At 40.1% G+C, this 27,079-nt stretch overlaps 1 protein-coding gene across 2 annotated transcripts in view; it reads right to left on the bottom strand.

Annotated features, from left to right (window-relative positions):
* SCAF11 (SR-related CTD associated factor 11) overlaps positions 1-21,386 on the bottom strand; it is an 89,444-nt gene extending 68,058 nt beyond the window's left edge. For both annotated transcript variants that reach the window (XM_043886328.1, XM_043886337.1), the window contains exon 1: positions 21,254-21,386. The gene's annotated coding sequence lies outside the window, so the exon portion shown is untranslated. The remainder of the gene's footprint in view (positions 1-21,253) is intronic.
* Positions 21,387-27,079: the final 5,693 nt, after the last annotated feature.

Raw genomic sequence — 27,079 nt, 5'->3', positions numbered from 1 at the left:
GATGGACCCTTTGTTGGTAAAGCAATGTCTCTGCTTTTTAACATACTGTCCAGGTTTGTCATAGCTTTTCTTACAGGGAGCAAGCATCTTTCAATTTCATGGCTGCAGTCCCCATCTGCAGTGACTTTGGAGCCCAAGATAATAGTCTCTCACTGTTTACATTGTTTCCCCATCTATTTGCCATGAAGTGATGGGACTGGATGCCATGATCTTAGCTTTTTGAATAGTGAGTTTTAAGTCAGTTTTTTCACTCTCCTCTGTCACTTTCATCAAGAGGCTCTTTAGCCCTTCTTCACTTTCTGACATAAGGGTGGTGTCATCTGCATATCTGAGGTTGTTGATATTTCTCCCTATAGTCTTGATTCCTGTTTGTGCTTCATCCAGTCCAGCATTTCGCATGATGCACTATGCATATAAATAAATATGACAATATATAGCCTTGATGTACTCCTTTCCCAATTTGAAACCAGTCCGTTGTTCCTTGTCTGGTTCTGTTTCTTCTTGCCCTGCATACAGGCTTCTTAGAAGGCAGGTATTCTCATTGCTTTCAGAATTATCCACAGTTTGTTGTGATTCCAGAAAAACATCTACTTCTGCTTCACTGACTACACTTAAGCCTTTGTGTGGATCACAACAAACTGGAAAATTCTTGAAGTACTCTCTATGTTTGCCTTTGAAGTCTTTTATCGGCCCTTTGGCTAAGTTTCACCATGACCCATGGTCCTGTTGTATTTTGAAATGTATTCTTGGGGTGGGTGTTCCTTTGACAAGACTTCCCAAATCAAATTATAATAAAGTTTCTTTTACCTTTTGCTAGCTGTGGAGTGCTTCAAAGGTCCCTGAAGCACCCCAAGGAGAGATGTTAAACTAATTAGGTTCACTTGGTATGTTAAACTGTAAGGAAGGTGTTGTCAAATAATAAATTTTAAACTGTAAGGAAGGTGTTGTCAAATAATAAATTTTAAGTTATATGATAAATGGCATAGATATTCTAGAGATGATAGAGTTTCTAAGAATCTGGTATGTCCTGGTAGAATATTATCAATCATAATTCTAGTTATTTCCTTAAAGTGTCATATGTTGTAACAGTAAGCAGGCTGCTTTGTCAATGGGATTGTAATCAGATGAAAACTGTGCCTTTTTTGAGTCTTTAGTAGACAGTTATAGCTAAAAATGTTTCCTTTTCGAGATTTATAAAAAAGACTTTGGATCTATACATGTTGCTGACTTTCAGACCATAAAGCTGAACTGAGTAAGAAACTGAAGAATTCTAATGTGAAACCTAACAACTTCATAGAGTTGTTAACAAAAAAGATTAGTTACATAGGACTGAGTAAACAAGTTAATATGGCTATAACTTTTATGGTTTCTATCTAAAAAGATTACTGGTTTAAATCTGTGCTTTCCAAGTATAAGGAAAACCTTCTCCTTAAATTAATTATGACTTACGGTAACTTGGTAAATTATACTTTTGTGAGCAAAACTGAAATATTTATCTTTTTTGTCTCTACCTGGTTGATCCTGCCAGTAGCATATGCTTGTCTCAAATATTAAGCCATCCATATCTAAGTATGCATGGACTGTGCAGTATCTCAGTGCAAATAGCTCATTAAATCAGTTATGGCTCCTTTGATCTCTCAATTATTGCAACTGGATTACAACTAGTTACACTAATCATTGTTTAAATTTGCTCCTTGTTTTCAAAATGTGCTTGTTCTCTCCTTGCTGCACTATGCCACTGTCAATGTTACTAGCTGCATTATTTATAGTCTAATTTATAAAACTGTTATCTCTTGCAATAACCAATGCACAAATCAGGCCTCTAACAAAACGTCTATGGCTAAATATTTTGGGGAAAGAACTCTAATAGTGTGATTCTAGGTACTGGAAGAAGCAACAAGGGAAAATGTTTCCTGAATAATATTAAGTTAGAATCTGAAGAATTTTAACTATTGATGGGGCCTGGTCCAAAATTTAACACCTAGAGTGACATAGTAAAAATTTTCACCTGATTTGGGATAAGCCTCGCAAGGCTGTGGGACAAAATTTGATCATGAAATGTCTCCCAAATATTGGTCAAATTCCTGACCAAGAGGGGAGGATCTGAGAAATGGAATATTTCCTACAAGCCCTTTAAAGTAAGCCAATGAACCTCAAGGAAAGAGAATCAGAGAGCAGTCACTCCCTATAGTGAACCATGAGGAAACTCTGGGAATGCAGAATTACAGGCCCCAGATACTTGATTATAAATATATAGGTATTTATATGTAAGTGTTTTAATGAGCCCTGACTCTTGCATCTTCCCATGGATAGAAGAGTGCTAAATTTCTTGAGATGCTGCCTCTTGGATCTGAAGCTCAATATTTCTAAGTCTACATGTATAAAGTGAACACTTATCCAAGGGGAACGAAGGAAGACAAATCTCAACATTTGGAAAGCTGTCATTGATGGCAGACACTCCCAGAAAGATCCTTCTGACACAGCAATTAGAAGGGTCATTGTCCCTTTTCCCACAAGATTGTGGAATGGACTTTTGACAGCAGGGAATTGTATCCAGCAAGAGTCAATTTTGATTCTTGCATACTAGATCTATCTTTTGTCGCTTTTTTGGTTATAATCACACATAATGGCATGCCTCACACATGGGCTTCCCTTGTGGCTCAGCTAGTAAAGAATCCTCCTGCAATGTGGAAGACCTGGGTTTGATCCCTGGGATGAGAAGATCCCCTGGAGAAGAAGGGAAAGGCTAAGTTCAGTCACTCAGTCATGCCCAACTCTTTGCGACCCCATGGACTGCAACACGCCAGGCTTTTCTTTCCATCAACAACTCCCAGAGCTTGCTCAAACTCATGTCCATTCAGTCAGTGATGCCATCCAACCATCTCATCCTCTGTCATCCCCTTCTCTTCCTGCCTTCAATCTTTCCCAGCATCAGGGTCTTTTCCAACTAGTCAGTTCTTCGCATCAGGTGGCCAAAGTAGTGGAGTTCAGCTTCATTTTCAGTTCTTCCAATGAATATTCAGGACTGATTTCCTTTAAGATTGACTGGTTTGATCTCCTTGCAGTACAAGGGACTCTCAAGAGTCTTCTCCAACACCACAGTTCAAAAGCATCAATTCTTTGGCGCTCAGCTTTATAGTCCAACTCTCACATCCATACAAGGCTACTGGAAAAACCACAGCTTTGACTAGATGGACCTTTGTCGCAAAGTAATGTCTCTGCTTTTTAATATGCTGTACAGGTTGGTCACAGCTTTTCTTCGAAGGAGAAAGCATCTTTTAATTTCATGGCTTCAGTTATCAACTGCAGTGATTTTGGAGCCCAAAAAGCTAGTCTCTCACTGTTTCCACTGTTTCCCCATCTATTTGCCATGAAGTGATGGGACCAGATGCCATGATCTTAGCTTTCTGAATGTTGAGCTTTAAGCCAACTTTTTCACTCTTCTCTTTCACTTTCATCAAGAAGCTCTTTAGTTCTTCCCTTTCTGCCATAAGGGTGGTGTCATCTGTGTATCTGAGGTTATCGATATTTCGCCCAGCAATCTTGATTCCAGCTTGTGCTTCATCCAGTCCAGCATTTTGCATGATGTACTCTGCATATAAGTGAAATGCTGGGAAAGGCTACCCACTCCAGTATTCTGGCCCAGAGAATTCCATGGACTGTATAGTCCATGAGTTCACAAAGAGTCGGACATGATTAGCCACTTTCACTTTCAATGGCATGCCTCAGGAAACTCTGCCCCCTCTTCCTGACCCTTAGATTAAAATGCCTTTGTTTAGCTCACAGGGAAATAATCTGACCCTGTCCACCTGTGAATAACTATAAAAAACTAACACATTCCCTTGTGTAAGGCTTGCCATTCTAGGAGATATTTAGAAGAATTAAATGGTCTTTTTACTTTGTTTCCACACCTCCCCCCATCTCAGATCAATAAAGGAACCTGGCATCCAGACCTTGACAAGATGGTTATTTTGAGGCATTAGTCTGCCACCTTCTCTGTTAGCCATCTCTTTCCAAGTAAAGTTGTATTCTTTGCCTCGACACTTTGTCCCTCTGATTCACTGGCTTCTCAAACAGTGAGCAAGGTGGGCTTGGACTCAGTAACAGAACCTGTGGAATAGTACAAAACCCTAATATCCACGGTAAGAACTTAAGAAAGTGAGGAAAATAAGTTTGGGATGGCAAGGGGATAAAGAAAGGACAGGAAAGGAAAGGAGAATAAGAAAAGGAAATAACTGCTGGAAACTTCCCAATTTGTTGCAAGACATAAACCTCTATATTCAAGGAGCTCACAAACATCACACAACACAATTCCAATGAAATTCATTACTGGACAGATCACAGTCAAACTGTTGAAAATTACAAAGGAAAAATTTTACAAGTTGACTGAAATAATAATGCATTACTTATGAGGGGAAAGTAGGTTAATGATCTGAGTAACTGGTTTCTTTCAGAAACAACATAGTCCAGAAGTAAAACAACATTCTTAGTTTAAAGTGGAGAAGAATTTAAAAAATCTAGAATCTTCCAACTGTGAAATTATCCTTAAAGAACAAATATAGAATCAATGAAATTGAAAACAGAGAACCAGAAAAAAAAAATCAATAAAACCAAAAGCTCATTCTTTGAAACTGTCAATAAAAATGAAACTTCTGGGAACACGAATTTAGAAGAAGAGCGCTGAATAGACCTAGTACTATTTAAAGAAACTGAATTTGTAGCTAAAAGTCTTTCGAAAAAGAAACCTTCAGGCCCAGCCAATTTCCCTTGTGAGTTCTACTAAGCATTTCAAGACATAACACAATCTACTTCCCAATTAATTTCATAAGTCCAGCGTTACCCTGATACCAAAATCAGGCAAAGACAGTACAAGAAAAGAACAATGGACATACTGAATTTCCCCAAAATAATCTATAATACATACATTTACACAGTGGACTACTACTCAGCCACAAAAACTAATGAACTGGTGTTTCACTCAACAACTCAGACGAATCTTAAAGGTAATAAACTGAGTTAAAGAAGACAGCCTCAAAAGGTTACATACTACATAATTGCATTTATATGACATTATCAAAACAGCAAAATGTAGTACTGAAGAACCATTATTAGTGGCTGCCTGGGTTAGGAGAAGGTTAGACTACAAACACAGCACAAGGGAGTTTTCTGGGGTGATGGAACCATTCTGAATCTTCAGACTGGTAGTAATAAAAATCCTATACATGTATTAAAATTCACAGAACTACATACCACAAAAAGGTCCATTTTACTATATGTTAATAAATGTCAAAATGTTTTCAAAGGCAAAGACTAATATGGAGAGCAATTGTGGGCTAGAATATGAACCAATTTTTTTCAACAAAGGTACTTTTTTCACTGAAAACTTCACTCATACTCTCAGTTTTTATCACCAACACAGTGATCACCCAAATTACATAGCCACATTTGGGTTTGAGAGGTAGGGTTCCTGCACTTCTATAGCACTGAAAGGTCTCACAGACAGCACATATCTATTGCTTTGGAAGACAGAGATTAAAATCAACAGACCCAACTTTGCAATCCCTCTAAATCCTAAAACAGAACTATAAAAAGAGATTCATTCTAAGGCCTTAGTGATTGTATAGAGCTAGCAGACTTTTCAGAGAAGGAAATGGCAACCCACTCCACTGTTCTTGCCTGGAGAATCCCAGGGACAGGGGAGCCTGGTGGGCTGCCGTCTATGGGGTTGCAGAGAGTCAGACACGACTGAAGTGACTTAGCAGCAGCAGTAGCATACTTTTCATTGTATGCAGGAAGACAAGCACTATAGCTGGCTCTCAGCTGGGTTACTCTTATTTGATACTTGTTCACTCTATGAGAAGAATATTCCTACAATGCAGTATTTTATCTTAAAAAAAAAAATGAGTGCCTTCTACATACCTGGATAGTTTAACCACAAAGAGTTTGATAAAGATACTGTAATGTATGACAGGTTTCCACTGTATCTTCAAATGAGAAACAAGTCTAGAACAGTAGGATGTTATATGTCCTCTAATAACTTAAATACATACTTATGCAATTCTCCTCTAATAAATCCCAGCCTTGCCTAAGATATGAAGGAAGGCATAGAAGGAGGAAGTAATTATGTAATCTTTATTTGTCCTTGAGATTCTCACCTCTATTTTCTCAAATCTATTTATTAAAGCACTAATTTAAATGATAAATGCAAACCGAAAGCTCTTAGATTTTTTGTTTCTTTCCGTTGGCCACTCCTCAACATTTGTTACTGTTCCACTGGAGGCATGAGTCTGGAAAAGTAGAGATTACATTTAGAAGACTAAACCTTATGCCTATTAGAGACCAAAAAAAAAAAAAAAAGAATAATGAGGTTTTAGAGACAACTCACAACAAACCTCTCAGGAGGACTACAGGAGCTCTTGGGATCAGTAGCAATGTACCCTTATAATTGGTAAGCAGAATGACCAAGAGGAAAGGGAATCCTGAGAGGGAGCATGGAAATAGAGAAAGAACTATCTTTTTATACTTTTCTTCTAACCCCAAATAAGAAAACTAAACTATTTCTTTAATTTAACCTTTAATCTATCTGAGAGACTCCTGAATTAAAATGATAACCCCAGTCTACCTATTTCTCAAAAAAGATGGGAAAATTATGTAAAGCACAGGAAACATTTGCAAATAAACAAATCCTAAGAATTAAAGGAAACACTGACAATAAAATACCATACACAAATGCTTGTTAGAGAGGAATGGAAATGGATTTCATCTATAGCAGTGGGGGAGGAAGGGAGGAGGACAAAGTTCAAAACATTGCTTCTGAAATATTGCTCTCTTCTTTTTAAACAAGACTTTAAAAACTTACATTACAGAATTTCAACTTCATAAATTAGTCTCTTTTTGCACAGACACTAAATGTCATTCCTTGACCAGTTCCTCAAGGAATGTCACTTTCTTTGTACTAATCCCTTCCAAGTTGGTATAAATTGCTATAGTAAAACTAATATGGATGGAAGGGGGTGGGGGGAACTGCTTTGTGTAGTACAAAGGACATCCACACTCTCTCTATTCTAGCTATGCCTATTATCTGACTTTCTTAAATTCAGCCTAAGTAGCTATCTCAGAGATAAACAAAATTTTATTCTGTTACATTAAGTGCATGATCAATGTGTTCTTAGATCATTTTTTCACACATAATTTAAAGCAGCATTTCACAATACTACTCCTATGATAAAGTACTATTCTAACTTAGAAATACATTACTATATACTACGAAAATTTACTTTAAAAAAAAAAACACCACACACTCCTCCATGCTGGCATCAGGCATGGCAGATCCTGGGATTCTCTCTGCAGTGTAATCTAATTACAAATGCTTCAAATGCCCCAAGAACTAGACTTGACTCTGCTTTTCACACTGCTTCTAGCCATTACTTTCTGATATGTCATAAGTTATTTAACTCTTACAGTAGTTTGTGAAGAAGATATCTCCATTTTACATACAGTGAAAATAAGTAACTTGTCCAATGTCACAAAGTCAGTGGTTAAGTAGTAGGATTGGAACTCACTAGCCCTTCGCCACAAAATAAAATAAGGATCAATCCAAGTCACTAGATATTAAAAATATTCAAGCAATGAGCAGTAACACATTTAATGACTCAAATGACTACAAAACTACTAAGCTGTTATCTGTGTTATTTGCGCAATACCCAGGATCCAGCACCATGCACCACACCTTAAAGTAAGTACCTAACAAACACCTCTGAATGATGAATTATAAATATGTATAACAACCCAGTCTAATTCAACGAAATCACAGCCTTGTTTAACTCGATGAAACTATGAGCCATGCTGTGTAGGGCTACCCAAGACGGACGGGTCATGGTGGACAGTTCTGACAAAATGTGGTGCACTGGAAAAGGGAATGGCAAACCACTTCAGTATCCTTGCCTTGAGAACCCCATGAACAGTATGAAAAGGCAAAAACATAGGACACTGAAAGATGAACTCCCCAAGTCAGTAGGTGCCCAATATGCTTCTGGAGAAGAGTGGAGAAATAGCTCCAAAAAGAACGAAGAGGCTGAGCCAAAGTGAAAACGATGCTGCATTGTGAACGTGACTGCTGATGGCAGCAAAGTCAGATGCTGTAAACAATACTGCACAGGAACCTGGAATGTTAGGTCCATGAATCAAGGTAAATTGGAAGTGGGAAAACAGGAGATGTCAAGCATGAACATCAACATTTTAGGCATCAGGGAGCTAAAATGGACCTGAATGGGCGAATTTAGTTCAGATGACCATTATATCTACTACTGTGGGCAAGAATCCCTAAGAAGAAATGAAATAGCCCTCACAGTCAACGAGAGTCCAAAATGCAGTACTTGGATGCAATCTCAAAAATGACAGAAGGATCTCTGTTCATTTCCAAGGCAAACCATTCAATATCACAGTAATCCAAGTCTACGCCCCAACCACTAATGCCAAAAAAGCTAAAGTTCAACAGTTCTATGAAGACCTATAAGACCTTCTAGAACTAACACCCAAAAAAGATGTCCTTTTCATGATAGGGGACTGGAATGCAAACATGGGAAGTCAAGAGATACCTGGAGTAACAGGCAAGTTTACCTGGGAGTACAAAATGAAGCAGGGAAAGGCTAACAGCGTTTTGCCAAGACAACACACTGGTCAGAGCCAACAGCCCCTTCCAACAACACAAGAGATGACTTTACACATGGACGACACCAGATGGTTAATAAATAAATCAAACGGATTGTATTCTTTGCAGCCAAAGATGGAGAAGCTCAATACAGTCAGCAAAAACAAGACCAGGAGCTGACAGTGGTTCAGAGCATGAACTCCTTATTGCAAAGTTCAGACTTAAATTGAAGAAAATAGGGAAAACCACTAGACCATTCAGTTATGACCTAAATCAAATCCTTTATGATTATACAGTGCAAATGACAAATAGATTCAAGGGATTAGATCTGATAGATAGAATACCTGAAGTACTATGGACGGAGCTTCATAACACTGTACAGGAGGCGGTGATCAAAACCATTCCCAAGAAGAAAAATGCAAAAAGGCAAAATGGTTGTATGAGGCCTTAAAAAGAGCTGAGAAAAGAAGAGAAGTGAAAGGCAAATGAGAAAAGGACAGATATACCCATCTGAATGCAGAGTTCCAAAGAATAGCAAGGAGAGATAAGAAAGCCTTCTTAAGTGATCAGTGCAAAGAAATTGAGGGAAACAACAGAATGGGAAAGACTAGAGAACTCTTCAAGAAAATTAGAGATACCAAGGGAACATTTCAGGCAAAGATGGGCAAATAAAGGACAGAAATAGTATGGACCTAATAGAAGCAGAAGACATTAAGAAGAGGTGGCAAAAATACACAAGGAACTATACAAAAAAGATCTTCATGACCCAGATAACCACGATGGTGTGATTACTCACCTAGAGCCAGACATCCTGGAGTGCGAAGTCAAGGGAGCCTTTGGAAGCATCACTACAAACAAAGTTAGTGGAGGTGACAGAATTCCAGTTGAGCTATTTCAAATCCTAAAAGATGATGCTGTTAAAGTGCTGCATTCAATATGCCAACAAATTTGGAAAATTCAGCAGTGGCCACAGGACTGGAAAGGTCAGTTTTCATTCCAATCCCTAAGAAAGGCAATGCTGAAGAACACTCAAACTACCGCACAATTGTACTCATCTCACACATTAGCAAAGTAATGCTCAAAATTCTCCAAGCTAGGTTTCAACAGTACATGAATCAAGAACTTCCAGATGTTCAAGCTGGATTTAGAAAAGGCAGAGGAACCAGAGATCAAACTGCCAACATCCGCTGGATCATACAAAAAGAAAGAGAATTCCAGAAAAACATGTACTTCTGCTTTATTGACTATGCCAAAGCCACTGACTTTGTGGATCACAACAAACTGTGGAAAATTCTTAAACAAATAGGAATACTAGACCATGTTACCTGACTCCTAGAAATCTCTACGCAGATCAAGAAGCAACAGTTAGAACCAGACATGGAACAACGGACTGGTTTCAAATCAGGAAAGGAGTAGGTCAAGGCTGCATCTTGTCACCTTGTTTAACTTATATGCAGAGTACATCATGAGAAATGCCAGGTGGGATTAATTACAAGCGGGAATCAAGATTGCAGGGAGAAATATCAATAACCTCAGATACACAGATGACACCCTTATGGCAGAAAGCAGAGAACTAAAGAGCCTCTTGATGAAAGTGAAAGAGGAGAGTGAAAAAGCTGACTTAAAACTCAACATTCAAAAGACTAAGATCACAACATCAGGTCCTATCACTTCATGGTAAATAGATGGGGAAACAATGGAAACAGTTATTTTCTTGGTCTCCAAAATCACTGCAGATGGGGACTGCAGCCATGAAATTAAAAGACGCTTGCTTCTTCGAAGAAAAACTATGACCAACCTAGACAGTGTATTAAAAAGCAGAGTCATTACTTTACCAACAAGGGTTCTTCTAGTCAAAACTATGATTTTTCCAGTAGTCATGTATGGATGTGAGAGTTGGACCATAAAGAAAGCTGAGTGCCGAAGAATTGATGCTTTTAAACTGTGGTGTTGGAAAAGACTTTTGAGAATCCCTTGGATTGCAAGGAGATCAAACCAGTCAATCCTAAAGGAAATCAGTCCTGAATATTAACTGGAAGGACTGATGGTGAAGCTAATGCTCCAATAGTTTGGCTACCAGATACAAAGAACCAACTCACTGGAAATACCCTGATGCTGGGAAAACTTGAAGGCAGGAGGAAAATGGGACAACAGAGGATGAGATGGTTGGATGGCATCATTGGCTCGACGGACATGAGTTTGAGCAAGCTCAGGAAGTTGGGGATAGACATGGAAACCTGGCATGCTGCAGTCTATAGGGTTGCAAAGAGTCGGACATGACTGAGCAACTGAACTGAAAAACAACAAGGTAATATTTATTCAGCACATTTGTCAGGTATGATCTTAAATTAATTATATACATAAGTTATGTTCCATGGAGAAAAAAGTAACATTGCTGAAATGAATAGGAAGACAGAGGTTCTCAGCAGACAAACAGTAACTATATTTTAAAAAAAAAGAAACAAATGAAAATTTTAGAACTGAAAACACAATGTCTGAAATAAGATCTTAAAAACAGGATGGAAATGCAAAGAATGAGTCATTAAATGTGAAGATACAGTAATAGAAATGATCTGATACGAAGAACAGAGAAATAAAAGACTGAAAGAAAATGAACAGTCTCAGGCTCCTATGGACAATATCCAAAGTTCTATTCATGCCCAGAAAAAGGAAAAAGATTGGTATAGAAAAATATATTTGAAGAAACAATGTTCAAAAAACCTCTTTAACTTGGTGAAAGGCACAAATCTAAAAATTCACAAAGTTCAGTGTGCATCAAATAGGACTAATTCAAAAGAAAGAGCAAAGAAATAAAAATGGAAAAGACATTTCAGTTAAGAGAAACAAAGAGAATTTATCACCAAAAGGGCTACTCAAAAGAAGTGCTTCAGGCTGAAGAGATATGACACAAGAAACAAAAATGAAATTTCATTAACAAAGAACAACAACAATAGCAAATATTTAGGAATATATGAGATTATTTTTTTCTCCTATCAAGTCCTTTAAAATATATATATATAATTATTTAAAGCTAAGGCTATGTTTCATCCCCAGACCTAACAGATACATAGATATCAACAAACCTGGAGCACAGAATTAGAGGTAGAGAGAATGATTACTTTATATCAGGAAATGAACTAAATACTCTGGCACACTTCTGCACATTTAACCCTCAAAACACCAAGCCACAGTACATTAAAAAAATTAAAACACCACCAAGATTCAATATTACAACACTGCTTAAAAGGCTTTAAAATCATTCACTAAACAGAGCTAACTTAAAGTTATGAAAGACAGAGATGGCGTTAGCTGCCATTACCACCGGACTCAGGTAAACGTTGCTTAAAATAGGTGAGGAAACTGTGTGCTCACTAGGTCAGTTGTGTCTGACTCTCTATGGCCCCATGAACTGTAGTCTGCCAGGTTCCTCTTCCCATGGAATCTTCCAGGCAAGATACTGGAGTGGGGTGCCTACTCCAGGGAATCTTCCTGACCCAGGGATCCAACTGGTGTCTCTTGCGTCTCCTGCGCTGGCAGGCAGATTCTTTACAACTAGCGCCACCACTGATAACGTCACCTACGAGAAGTGACAATCAGTATATGGGACAATCAGTATTCAGAGCCAGGTATGATTGACTCCAAAACCTATATAAACAGAAAACTGATTTTTAACCTTACCGTTAAGATTACAGGGAAAAAAAAAAAAAAACTCCCTTAAAAGTACATCTGCGGGGTTTCCCCGGTGGCTCAGTGGTAAAGAATCTGTCAATGCAGCAGACACAGGTTGGATCACTGATCTGGGAAGATTCCAGGTGCCACAGAGAAACTAAGCCTGTGCACTACAACGACAAGGCCCACGAACCTCAACTACTCAAGCCTAAGCTCCTAGAGCCTGTGCTCCACAAGAGAAGCCACCACAACGAAAACCCCACACAATGCAGCTAAAGGGTAGCCCCAGCTCGCTGCAACTAAAAAGCCTACGCAGCAACAAAGACCCAGCACAGCCAGAAATTAATAATTTTTTTAAATACATCTGAGAACTCTAGGGTAAAGAAATAAGGAGAAAGATTAGTCTTATCACTAAGAGATGTGAGAATCTCAGGAGGGTTTATATTAAAACTTGATAACAAATTTCTCTATTTTCACTAAAACTGTTGGTACAATAATCTTTTGTAAAAACAAGTAAGTATCATCTTTAAAAGACCATGTCAGTATGCTGCAATTCTACCTGGATGTGTCAGAACCCAAATTTGTGGGCAAAGTGTACATACAAGGAGGGATGGTGAGACAGCCCAGAGTGAGGTACTAGAACTCAAGAAGAATGGCAAGATGTTCTGCATGAGGTATGAGAGAAGCCTGGAATGAGGAATTCATCCTAGCACAAGGTGTCAGAGACCTAGTAGAGTGAAAATGTTATGCAAGACAGGGGAGGGAGCAGCAATGGCAGTGGGAAACTGACTATGTAGCTGGGATTGAGCCTACAAGTAAACAACTAAGGATAATGGAAGGTAAGTAATTCATTTTAAGAAAAGGGAGTTATAAACTTTGAGAAGGAGAAAACTGGAAAAAAACAAAACACTGTTTATTGGAAATACTGGTACCAATTCAGTTTTTTATATATAGATGGAGACATAAATACAGCAACAAAATCTTGGTTTCTGAATATCTGTCTCCACTAAAAGAAACCACACCTTGGAGAAATGGTTGATTCCAGGGCTGTGGCAAGGAAAGTTTAAGGTGAGCCTGGAACATTTTCTTGTGTCAAAAAGTAAGGAGTGCTCAAAGCAAGTCAGAAGAACACAGAAACTAGCTTGAAGTGACTTTCGCTAGTCAAAGCTCGGACAATTTGAGAATCAACAAACAGCAAGTTTGATAAAGATCGAGCTTAACATAGTCTCAAAATACTTTCCCACGAAGTACTTATTAATTACTAAAAGGGAGGGAAACTTTTCAGTAAAGAGGCTTGGGAAACTTCACCTTAATTAAGTGATCAAAATGCCCATCATCAGTAAGGGGACAAACATAACTACGCCATTTGACAGGATGTAACATGAACACAGTATCATCACTGTGGTATTCCTATCAAAAATGCATCAGGTAAATCCAAATCGAGGGACATTTTATGACAAAACTAACCTGTAATATTTTAAGTGTCAGGGCGATGAAAATCAATCAAAGACTGAGAAATTGCTCTAGGCTGAAGCAATGTAAGAAAACATTATAATTAAATAAATGCAACAGAGAATTCTGAACCGGATCATTTTGTTACAGAGGAAATCACTATGAAAACTGGCAAAACTTGGATGATGTTTGAGTAGATGGTAGTAATATACCAATATTAATTTCCTAAGCTTAATATTGTTTCTGTAATAGAAAGTCCCTGTCCTTGATTGGGGCAATGAGACTGCAATCTACAACTTACTCAGTTTTTTGCACTAACTTGGAACTTCTGTGAAAGTTTGAGACTTAAAAAAAAAAAAAAAGATCACCCATATTCCCTTAAAGCATCTAAAGCTAGAATATAAGCAAAACAGTACTCCTTTTAAATAAAGAATATGTGTTTCCATTTCTTATTATTATATAGGAAACAACTATTATTTATGGGATTCTTTTGATCTATATCTGCACTGTCCAATACAGTACTACTGTTCAGTTTCCCAATTGCACTGGCCACATTTCAAATGTTCCACAGTCACTACTATTTCAGTTACGATCAGCTACTGCATAGGGGAGCAGAGATGCAGAACACTTTCATCATCACAAAAAGGTCTACTACTAGACAACACTGATGCAGAGTTTGGGAAGTCAACTGATGTAATAACTAACTAAAGGCCAAAGAGTCAGACAGACATGGGCATTGATTCTTAGCAACTGCTCTGACACTTAACAAGTCATCTGACTTCTCCAGACCTCAGACTCCTTTCTGTAAAACAGATTAATGCACCCAGCACTGCAAGGCTGCTGAAAACATCAAATGAAAATTAATGCAAAATGTCTAGAACACAGTAGTTGGCACACAGTAAATATGATCAACAATAACTGTGGGCAAGAATCCCTTAAAATAAATGAAGTAGGCATCATAGTCAACAAAAGAGTCTGAAATGCAGTACTCGGATGCAATCTCAAAAACGACAGAAGGACTTCTGTTCGTTTCCAAGGCAAACCATTGACTATCACAGTAATCCAACTCTATGCTGTAGAAGTAATGCTGAAGAAGCTGAACAGTTCTATGAAGACCTACAAGACCTTCTAGAACACCCAAAAAAGATGTTCTTTTTATTATAGGGGAATGGAATGCAAAAGTAGGAAGAGAAGAAATACTTGGAGTAACAGGAAAATTTGGCCTTGGAGTACAGAATGAAGCAGGGCAAAGGCTAGCAGAGTTTTGGCAAGAGAACTCACTGGTCATAGCAAGGAGCCTCTTCCAACAACACAAGAGACAACTCTACACATGGATGACACCAGATGGTCAACACAGAAATCAAACTGATTATATTCTTTGCAGCCAAAGATGAAGAAGCTCTATGCAGTCAGCAAAAACAAGACCCGGAGCTGACTGTGGCTCAGATCATTAATCCCTTATTGCCAAATTCAGACTTAAATCGAAGAAAGTAGGGAAAACCACTAGACCATTCAGGTATGATCTAAATCAAATCCCTTACAATTATATGATGGAAATGACAAATAGATTCAAGGGATTAGATCTGATAGAAGAACTACGGGCAGAGAGGTTCATGACATTGTACAGGAGTCAGGGATCAAGACCATCCCAAGAAGAAAAATGCAAAATGACAAAATGGTTGTCTGAGGAGCCCTTACAAATAGCTGTGAAAAGAAGAGAAGATAAACGCAAAGGAGAAAAGAAAAGATATGCCCATTTGAATGCAGAGTTCCAAGGAATAGCAAGGAGAGATAAGAAAGCCTTCCTCAGTGATCAAAGCAAAGAAATAGAGGAAAACAACAGAATGGGAAAGACTAGAGATCTCTTCAAGAAAATTAGAGATACCAAGGGAACATTTCAGGCAAAGATGGGCTCAATAAAGGACAGAAGTGGTATGGACCTAACAGAAGCAGAAGATATTAGAAGAGGTGGCAAGAATACACAGAACTATACAAAAAAGATCTTCATGACCCAGATAACCACAATGGTGTGATCACTCACCTAGAACCAGACATCCTGGAGTGCAAAGTCAAGTGAGCCTTAGGAAGCATCACTATAAACAAAGCTAGTGGAGGTGATGGAATTTCAGTTGAGCTATTTCAAATCCTAAAAGATGATGTGGTGAAAGTGCTGCACTCAATATGCCAGCAAATTTGGAAAACTCAACAGTGGCCCTAGGACTGGAAAAGGTCAGTTTTCATTCCAATCCCAAAGAAAGGCAATGCCAAAGAATGCTCAAACTACCGCACAATTGCACTCATCTCACAAGCTAGCAAAGTAATGCTCAAAATTCTCCAAGCCAGGTTTCAACAGTATGTGAACCATGAACTTCCAGATGTTCAAGTTGGATTTAGAAAAGGCAGAGGAACCAGAGATCAAATTGCCAACATCTGTTGGATCATTGAAAAAGCAAGAGAGTTCCAGAAAAACATATCCTTCTGCTTTACTGACTATGCCAAAGCCTTTGTATGGATCACAATAAACTGTGGAAAATTCTGAAAGAGATGGGATTCCAGACCACCTGACCTGCCTCTTGAGAAACCTGTATGCAGGTCAGGAAGCAACAGTTAGAATTGAACATGGAACAACAGACTGATTCCAAATTGGGAAAGGAGTACATCAAGTTTGTATATTGTCACCCTGCTAATTTAACTTATATGCAGAGTACATCATGAGAAACGCCGGGCTGGATGAAGCACAGGCTGGAATCAGGATTGCAGGGAAAATTATCAATAACCTCAGATATGCAGATGACACCACCCATATGGCAGAAAGTGAAGACCTAAAGAGCCTCTTGATGAAAGTGAAAGAGAAGAGTGAAAAAGTTGGCTTAAAGCTCAACATTCAGAAAACTAAGATCATGGCATCCAGGCCTATCACTTCATGGCAAATAGATGGGGAAACAATGGAAACAGTGACAGACTTTATTTTGGGGGGCTCCAAAATCACTGCAGATGGGGACTGCAGCCATGAAATTAAAAGATGCTTGCTCCTTGGAAGAAAAGTTATGACCAACCTAGAAAGTATATGAAAAAGCAGAAACATTACCCTGCCAACAAAGCTGAGTCTAGTCAAAGCTATGGTTTTTCCAGTAGTCATGTATGATGTGAGAGTTGGACTCAGAAAGCCGAGTGCCGAAGAACTGATGCTTCTGAACTGTGGTGTTGGAGAAGACTCTTAAGAGTCCCTTAGACTGCAAGAAGATCCAACCAGTCTATCCTAAAGGAAATCAGTCCTGAATATTCACTGGGAGGACTGATAACGAAGCTGAAAACTCTAACATTTTGGCCACCTGATGTGAAGAGCTGACTCGTTTGAAAAGACCCTGATGCTGGGAAAGACTGAAGGTGGGAGGAGAAGGGGAAGGCAGAGGATGAGATGGTTGGATGGCATCACTGACTCAATGGACATGAGTTTGAGCAAGCTCTGGGAGTTAGTGATGGACAGGGAAGCCTGGTGTGCTGCAGTCCATGGGGTCACAAAGAGTCAGACACAACTGAGCGACTGAACTGAACTGAAATCTCTTCTATAATGTGACTGGATGATTTCTTAATCTTTGATCTCACTATTTTTAGATCTAGTTAAGCAATTTCAGGAGCATCAGTTTGAAAATAAACTTAACTATCCTGCTTGTTCAAAAGGCTAATGAACTCCATGTTTTAAATGCAAAAAAAAATCTTTTTTCTTTTTTTTTGGCCTTGCCATGCAGCTTGTGGGATTTTAGTTTCCTGACCAGGGATTGAACCTGGGCCCTGGGCAGTGACAGTGACAAGTCGTAACCACTGGACTGCCAAAGAATTTCCCAAAAAAAAATCTGTTAGTTCTCACTTTACTCAACTCTCATCATCACTTGACCCTACTGACTTCTCTCCCCTTGAAATACTCTCTTCCTTTGGTTTCTATAATACCCTCAACTCCTATTTCTCTGTCCTTCACAGATTCTTTGGGAGCTCACATTCCTCTAACAAACAACTCTTTTTTTTTAATGTTAGAGGCTACTGTGATTTCATTTTAGCAGCTTTTTTCTCCAAGTTATAGTCCTTTCCCTAAACAATTTCATCTATAGTTTCAACTACCTATATAAGTGATTCCAATTATCTACTTCCAGCCCATACCGCTCCTTTGAACTTTAGAACCAAGTATCTAATTGCCTACAGAAATATCCATGTGAAAGCTCCAAAGCTCAAACCCACTAGTCAGAATCAGAAGAACCTTGGTTTTTTTTTTTTGGTACCACCACCAACTGATCCATTTAACTCAGGAGTCATCTTTGAAATTTCTCTCTCCTTCACCTTCAATCCACTAAGCATGGCCTGATGATCACACGTTTGTCCATTTCCACATTTCTCATCCTAATTCAAGCTATCCTCATCTACTCTGGACTGCTACTGCAGAAGTCTTCACTAATGTCTCCATACCCATTCTTGCTATCTCTCCTTCCTTTCAATAAACATCACTACAATCCTAGTTCTGCCTTCTGGAACTACCAAAAAACAAGACTAACCTGACTTCTAAATGACAACATTTCAAAGAATAAGAAGGTTATACCACTCCACTCTTACCAAGCATTCTTACAGAACCTCATTCTTACAGAACCTGCTTAAAAGAGAAAAATACAATAAAGTTAGTAAATTATACAGCATCTTGGAAAGTGTTAAGTGCTATGGAGAAAAACCTGGCTTAAAAAGGGCTAAGAAATGTAGAAGGAGGGCCTGACGCTTTAACAGAGTAGTCAAAGAAAATCTCAGTAGTAGAGTAGAAGTATGACTAGAGAAACAGTGACGTCAGAGAGGAAGAGACTCAAAAAAGTCTCAGACCCTGGCAGACCATAGGAAGAGCTATGTATTTAACTATGACTGAGAAGGAAAGCCATTTGAGAAGAGAAGTGACAAGATCTAATGTATTTTATCAGGATCACTCTGGCTGCTGAGTGTTAAAGACTCTAGGTGAACAAAAGTCATAGTGAAACATCTAAGAATGTTATTTTGTAAGTGAGAGATGACAGTGTTGTTTTTACATTTTATATTGAACTTTTATGTGCTTAAGCACTAGGAATTACAAAGCCACAACTTCAAAAAAAAAAAAAAAAGGAAAGTGAGGACCATAATAATGAAAAGACAAGTATTGGGAACAACAATAAAATGATACAGGATATTTTAACTCCAGGCTCTACTCAGTACTACTAAAAGTTATCACTCAGGTGCAAGATTCAATGTAAAGCTATTAACTTATTCTTTGAGACAGGGGATATAATTAAGATTATTTCACTGGGGAAGGTAAGTCAAGATTCAATTCACATCACTAAAGACAATGGTAAATGATGGCAGAGCTTACTAATATGAACTTACAATGACAATTATTCTAGGGCTGACTCTTCATTATTTTTGTACCTGCCATTCTCCTTAGTTAGTTGCAGCTATGCCTCACTGATGAAACTTAAAAAAAAAAAAGTTAAGTAGTAGGTAGATGAGTAATATAATTCCACACTTTCTAATTACTAAAAGATGCTACTGATGATGAATCAACTCACTTAACAGCACTGATTAATCCTATCTCTGATTAACAGCACAACTTTTCAAGAAAATTGCCTGAAGTACTGGTTAGGGCCCAAAGGATTATGGGGAAGCTGAATGACCCCTGAAAAGTTTCAATCTTAACCCATGAATCCCGTTACTACCACCTAAAAGCATACAAAAATATTCCCCTTAAAAACTTTTCCACGACTTATGTTTCAAGTAGCATATTTAGGAACAATTTTCCATTTCCTTCCAGTTTTCTTCCCCCTCAACGTAATGAAAATGTCCTTACAGCAGAAGTACACTTGATTAAGCAGAGATCCAAATCCTACCCTGCCAAAAATCTTAAGAGGTACTCAAATTCACAAGCAGAATGGTCACTAGCTCAACGTAAAATGTACTGTTTATTAAAATACTTGCAAGCACCAAGCAAGAAAAACTACAGCGGGAAAAAAATGCAGTTATAATAAGAATTGCTAATCTTTAAAAAATTCTTCATATTGCATAAACAAAATACAAAGTAAATTCAGATTACCTTTCATAATAGTAAAACAAAAGAAATCGAAAGACAATTTCATTTCTTCTGCCAGTTCGTTAAAACAACAAAAACAAAAGTCCCACAAACTATTGCAGCTCTTAGTAAACAGCTAAAAAGTCAAATGATTAGGCCAACTGCCAAAGAAACAGGGAAGAGAAAGCAATAGTGTGGAAAAAGACTTGATTACATATCAAAATTTGAATACCAATAAAACACAAAACCCACCAGTTATTTAAGAATGTACTTCAATATCCTGCTGAGGTAAGTAGTCATATGCACGAATCAACTTTTGTTTTGTAATGAAAAAACGCATCTATTAAACATGCTTTTTCCAATATTCAGCGAATTTCCCAAACTGGGAAAATTGGCATCTACTAGCCAAAGCATTATATTAAAAACTTTTTGGTCAGTTCTGCCTAAATATCTTAGTTCACTAGCAGTATGACAAAGATATTAAAATGTAACCCAAAATGAATGAAAAACGCTCAACTCGTAGACACTGTGTAACAGGGTACAGAAATACTTTGACAATATTTTAAACCTCCATATTCGTATATGAATGTTTTATTCAACTACTCTTAAATCAGGCGCTTACTTTCAGAACAATTTTTCAAAATGGGGGGAGAGAGCAAGACGGCCAGACATCTCTAAGAAATGTCTTTAATGGTTCAAAATTCCTAGTATCTAAACAGGAGCAAATGATGGAGACAAGTTGAGATCTCCCGGACCTCTCGTCAGACGGGGAAACTGGTTTAAAAATCGGAGGTGGGAGAAGAGTTTGAAATTCAGGGCATGGGGTAACACGGATGCTCTGAAGCTCCGGCTCTTCCCTAGTCGCGCACTCCGAGAGGTCACCGCGCAGTAAAGTTTGGTTTCACAAACGGGCTTGGACGCTATTGACAAAAGCAAAGTCTCCTAAGTCAAGAGAGACCCGGGGTCGGGGAGCGCCCGGAAGCCCAGCAGGACACAGTCCCCCGCAGGGACGGGGGAGGACGTGTGGCGACCCTGCTGCGGAGAACCCTAGCCTCAACCCACTCCCCCAGGACCCCGGGCGGGGACGGGAGCCGCCGGCGGAGGCGGCGGGTAGGCCACAAGGAGGAAATGGGACGGGGTACCAACAGCGAGGCGGAGGCGGCCGACACGGGGCCGCCCTCGCGGGGGTGGCGAGAGGAACGGGGGGCCTCCCCGCCTCAGCCTCCCCCGCCTCCAGAGGCGGCTCCAACTTTCCTCCGAGCGCAGAACGCCGCCTGGGCCGCGCGGGATTCCGAAACTTTGTCCGCCCTCCCATCGCTCCGGGCCCCCTCTCCCCTACTCCGCCGGCCCGTCCACCCTACCCCGCAGCGACAGCTGCCTGCGCCCGTCCACCCCCGGGGTCGGCCCATGTTTACCTCAGGCCGAGGTCGAGGCGCTGGCTCCGGCGGCGGCGGCAGCCCCACTGCAGGTCCCTAGGTCCCCGTCACGCCGCCGCCAAGTTCCCCAACATGGACTCCGTCCGCTTTGAGGTATTCCGGGGGCCAGTGAGGCGCCGGCTCTGCTGGCTGGCGCGGGAGGTGGCGGCGGTGGAGCAGGGAGCGGACCCGGGCTGCGCTGCTCCGCGCGGCTTGCGCCACCGCTGCTCCCCCTCCCCCCGCCCCGTCTGGCCTCCTCCCGCCCGGCTCCGCGCGTCCCCTTCCCCCCCCCCCCCCCCCCTCTCCTCAGCTAAGCCGCGCCGCCACAGGTCGGCGCGCTACGGTGACGCCGGCGGCGGCGGCGGCGGCGGCGGCGGCGGGACCCTCCGCGCTTTCCCTACTCGCTCGCACTGGCCCTGCGTGCACGACTGCAGCGCTCAACCAGACCTCAGGGGGGCGCAGGCAATCCACCGTTTGCGACGGAAGAACGTGACGGGCGGAGTCAAGTCACGCGGCCTGCGAGCAGGAGGGAGGGGCCCCAGCTGGCGGCGCGGGCTTCTGGGAAACGTCCTTAACGCCCGGCTCTCCTCCCACGCCGCGGGTTCTGCGCCTGCGCCCTGCATGGCGCGCTGGAGTCAGCCCTGCGTTGCCGGCTGTACACCCTAAGCTGCAGAAGACAGTTAAGAAGGCCGTCGGAGAACAGGACGTGAGGGCCTTTGTGCGACCTTTACTATCCTATGTGATATTGAAAACTGTTTTGTTGTTTGGCGGTGGATTGAGTTTTTGTCCTGCAGCGTTATCCGCCTGAACTACATCCTGCGGGGAGGCTGAAGTGGCCCCAACTTGTAAGCTCACCGCTTTCTTTCCGCCCAGTGGCATTTTTAAAACGCTTTGGAGAGGTATCCCACGTGACTCATCAGGCCTAGGCTTGTCCCCCGTATCTAAATTCCCACCACAAAAAATTAAATGTGATCCTGATGCACGTGGTGGTTCAGTTCAGTCGCTCAGTTGTGTCCGACTCTTTGGGAACTCATAGACTGCAGCATACCAGGCTTCCCTGTCATCACCAGCTCCCAGAGCTTGTTCAAACTCATGTCCATCGCGTTGGTGATGCCATCCAACCACCTCATCCTCTGTCTTCCCCTTCTCTTCCTGCCTTCAATCTTTCCCAGCATCAGGGTCTTTTCCAGTGAATCAGCTCTTTGCATCAGGTGGCCAAAGTATTGGAGTTTCAGCTTCAGCATCAGTCCTTCCAATGAATAATCAGGACTGATTTCTTTTAGGATGGACTTGTTTGATCTCCTTGCAGTCCATGGAACTCTCAAGAGTCTTCTCCAACACCACAGTTCAAAAGCATCAATTCTTCGGTGCTCAGCTTTCTTTATAGTCCAACTCTCCCATACATGACTACGGGAAAAACCATAGCCTTGTCTAGCCAGACCTTTGTCGGCAAGTAATGTCTCTCCTAACCACCAAGGTAATTTGGTGGTTAGATAGAGACATGTGATGATTCATTCAAGAATACGTCGGAGACTTCGATAAGAAACTTATGTACCATTATCGATTCTTTCTCCGTAGGGTCATCAAATCTCTTATTTTATCTCAGATATACCTTTCACACTGCTTTTTAAGGTCACTGACCCTTTTAACTTCATAGTTTATCTTCAGGACAAATCTTCACACTTCTGACTACTCTTCCTGCTCTGGGTGTCCTTCCCCTTTCTTCTATTGGAGGGTGTTTGCACTCCCCCCTGAAGCTTTGTCCCTGGGCCTCCAACTTGGCTCACTCAGGTCTCAATCACATCCAGTCTTACCTTTCAGACGTTTTTGGGTCGTCTGCCTCCTTCCTTCCTTTCTATGGGCTTTGCACTCCCCTAGTCACGCTGAGGGCTTCCCAGGTGGCTTCCCACCTGGCACAGAGGTAAAGAATCCACCTGCCAATGCAGGAGACCAAGGAGAGACAACGGTTGGATCTCTGAGTGAGGAAGATCCCCTGGAGAAGGGCATAGCAACCACTCCAGTATTCTTGCCTAGACAATCCCATGGACAGAGGAGCCTGGTGAACTGTAGTCCAGGGGGTTCTGAAGAGCCCGACACCAGCACTCCTGGACAGCAGCCTCGCAGAGCCACGCCTGGGATGACTTTCCTTCCTGCTTTTCCAGACCCCTCCGTCATTGGGTACCCCTCTGCTGTGCTCGCCAGTCTAGGCTGTTGCCAGCGCCCCGTCCTCCCCGCTTCTCTGCACCCCTTCTTGTGCAGTGTGTTTGGTCAGCTCAGTGTGTTTGTCTGTCTCACACAGTGAGCACTGGGACAGTGTCTTACCACTTTCCTAATAACGGCTCCTGGCACAGTGCCTGTGCTCAGTAAGGACTTGGTAAATAGTTGTGGGAAGAATGTATGACTGGCAGCCTTGTCTTTGAGTCTTTTTTTTTTTCCCTCATCTTTGCCAACATACATTTTGTTTTATTTTTATGGTGACTGTCATCCTAATGGATGTGTATTAGTGGCTCAGTCGTGCCCGGCTCTTTGCGACCCCATGGACAGTAGCCTGCACCAAGCTCCTCCATCCATGGGATTTTACAGGCAAGAATACTGGAGTGGGTTGCTGTTTCCTTCTCCAGGGAGTCTTTGAGTCTTACAATGTATAGTTTTGGATATAATTTTGGGGATTCAGATGGGCTCTCCTGTGTTTGGGATATTTGAAGGAACAATGATATAGAGGAGTTTATAACAATACATTATAAAGAATGTGATAAAAGATGACTAAGACAAACACTGAAAACTTTGTTTAAAGAATTGTGTGATATAACCAGATCAACAAGCACTGTTATGAGCCATCCGACTGAGAGTGTAACTTTGTTGTGTATACACACACACACACACACACACACACACACATGACCTCATCCGGTTATCTGTAACTCGAGATAGAGACTCCTAGTACAACATTCTTCTTTTATGTAAAAATTTATGTATAAATCTCTTTACATACTTGTTCTGTGAAAATTGTTCTTTCATAAAAATTAGTCAAAGCTCAAATGATAACATTCTCCAAAGAAAAAACTAACTTTTAAATTAAGAATAACAGTATACCAGTTCAGCAAAACTAAACACAAGTCTTTTGATTTATTTATTTACTGGAAAATAATAAAATTGTCACTTTTTTACAGTTGGCCTCCTAGGTATCATGGGACCATGTTTAAGAGAAAAACGCCCAGTACTAATGGTTTTTACTTTCATGTGCAAGTAGAAAAGAGGATGGTGGTTTGTAATAGGCTGTCTCCCTTGGGAAAAGGCCAAGTGTATTTCTGTGCATGCACTATTCTAATAATGTTTGCATGATGATTTATTATTTTCTCTATTTTTCAGTATTTTTTATTTATAATAAAGAGATACTGGATTTTAAATGAATAAAAGGTGACCTCTAAGATGTAGGAGTAAAGATTGATATGACAGTCATCACTGTCAAAATTTTAGGTTTTATTATAGCCATAAAAAAACACAAATGATGCGCATGGCAAAACAATCTTCAACTGAAAATCAAATTGGTGTGTTGCACTTAGACCAGTACTTAACATGTCAAACCTGTCATGCGGCAACAGGAACCTATATTAGCATCTTTAGAAATGAAAGATCATCAGTGTATTGATTTTGACAGAACTTTATCAGAGAAAACTGCTATTATCAATTTAATTCTTCTGAATTGAGTACAAAATAAAAATCACATCAAGAGGGTTAAGCATGGCATAAAGACACTTGGTTACATGGGAAACATGGTTCTAAAATAGACTGTCACTTAAGACTTTTGCAGTTTTGAACAAATTGTGTAATTTTTCTGGCCCTCAATTTCCATATCTGTTGATACTACAGTGGAAGTTTTTAGTTTAGTGATCTCTGTGACATTTTTATAGCAGAAGTGTATGAATTCAAAGGATGTACAGTTTAAGACTCTTATAGGCAAAACACACAATGTCTTTATAAGAAATTTAAAAATGCATGTTAGTTTACAGAAATTTTTTTAGGCCAGTGGTTTATTCTTGTTTTCACAACTGAAGAATTTTAATCAAGATGATACTGATTATTGTCCAGTTGTCTTCTGTGTGGAATTAAATTTATTTCAGCAAGAATCATTTGGGTCTCTACTATCTGGAAGGTGCTGTGAGGTGGTTATAGATAAATGAACAGTGTGTCAGAGACAGTTTAGTGGGTACAGATCAGTATAAAAACTAAGGGAAAGTAAAGGCAATAAAAACGAAGTGCTGGGTGGGAAGAGAGTGCATCAAGGACCAAGGACAATTTCATGAAAGAGCATATCTGAACAAAATGTAGTCAGATGTAATTCCAAATTTAAGACTCTAGTTCCTCTTAGGTCAGTCTCCCATTGCCACTTTTTTACCTCTTCTACTTTTTTACCACTCCCTTCATGTCTCACCCTACAATCACTCCCACTGACCCCCTCAATCCTGAACCCAGCAGACCTTTTCACAGTCTTTATAGTGAATAACTTCCTCAACTTCTTTCCCTATACCCACAAAGTCAATCTATAACTGTCAACATCCACACACACACACTTTTTTTCCTCCATCACAAAGAACCATCTCTTTTTTCAGTTAAGGCTTAGGTTTCTACTGGCGCTGTAGATCATTTTTTCCAGACGTTGGAATTTATAGACCATTACCATTTCTAACAGTTTGGGAACTGACATAGCTTTTTTTTAAAAAATCCTGACAAATCACTGTATGCATTTTTAAAGCCCTCCCATCTCTTACCACCATGATTTCCTAAAATAAATGTATTTATACCACCAAAAAACTAAATTTTTATGAACTACACTGTTTGGTTTTTTGTGGGTTTTTTGGGTTTTTTTTTTTTTTGCATTTTCTTGTAGAACAGTGAAGCCACCAGCCTTGGTACATCTGGGACTCTGCTCTGTTAGATCCCCTCAGGGCCTGCTCCATGGGTTACTCTGGCTTCAGCATTTTCAACCTCTTCTTTACTGTAGATTAATTTATCCCTTCTCTTGAAATCTAAAAATAGTTTCCGTTTTAAGAAACTTCCTCATTTCACTTTCTATTCACTTTTTTAAAGGTAATAAACTGCATTTTAACAATTCAAACAACACAGAAGTATATAAAGACATTCAGAAATATAAAAAGAAAAATAGAGTTATCCCATCCCAGTCTTAGATAAAACCAGTGTTAAAAAGATTGATGTTTCTCTCCATACTTTTTCCAATGGTTATAGAAACACATATGTATAGAGGTTTTGATTTTTATTTTTATAATCATACCATATATATTTTTTAACAACTTCCAGTTTACAATGGATACTATTATCTAGCTCATTTTTTTTTAGGTAGCTGCACAATATTATACCACTGCAGATGGTAACTGCAGCCATGAAATCATTGCAGCCAAAATCACTGCAGGTGGTGACTGCAACCATGAAATTAAAAGACGCTTACTCCTTGGAAGGAAAGTTATGACCAACCTAGACAGCATATTAAAACGTAAAGACATTACTTTACCAACAAAGGTCCATCTAGTCAAGGCTATGGTTTTTCCAGTAGTCATGTATGGATGTGAGAGTTGGACTATAAAGAAAGCTGAGCGCAGGAGAATTGATGCTTTTGAAGTGTGGTGCTGAGAAGACTCTTGAGAGTCCCTTGGACTTCAAGGAGATCCAACCAGTCCATCCTAAAGGAAATCAGTCCTGGGTGTTCATTGGAAGGACTGATGTTGAAGCTGAAACTCCAGTACTTTGGCCACCTCATGCGAAGAGCTGACTCATTGGAAAAGACCCTGATGCTGGGAAAGATTGAGGGCA

This window comes from Cervus elaphus, chromosome 3 (assembly GCF_910594005.1).
Source record: "Cervus elaphus chromosome 3, mCerEla1.1, whole genome shotgun sequence".
Taxonomy (NCBI): domain Eukaryota; kingdom Metazoa; phylum Chordata; class Mammalia; order Artiodactyla; family Cervidae; genus Cervus; species Cervus elaphus.
Note: the sequence above shows the minus strand (reverse complement) of the source record. Positions and strands in the feature narration are given on the sequence as shown.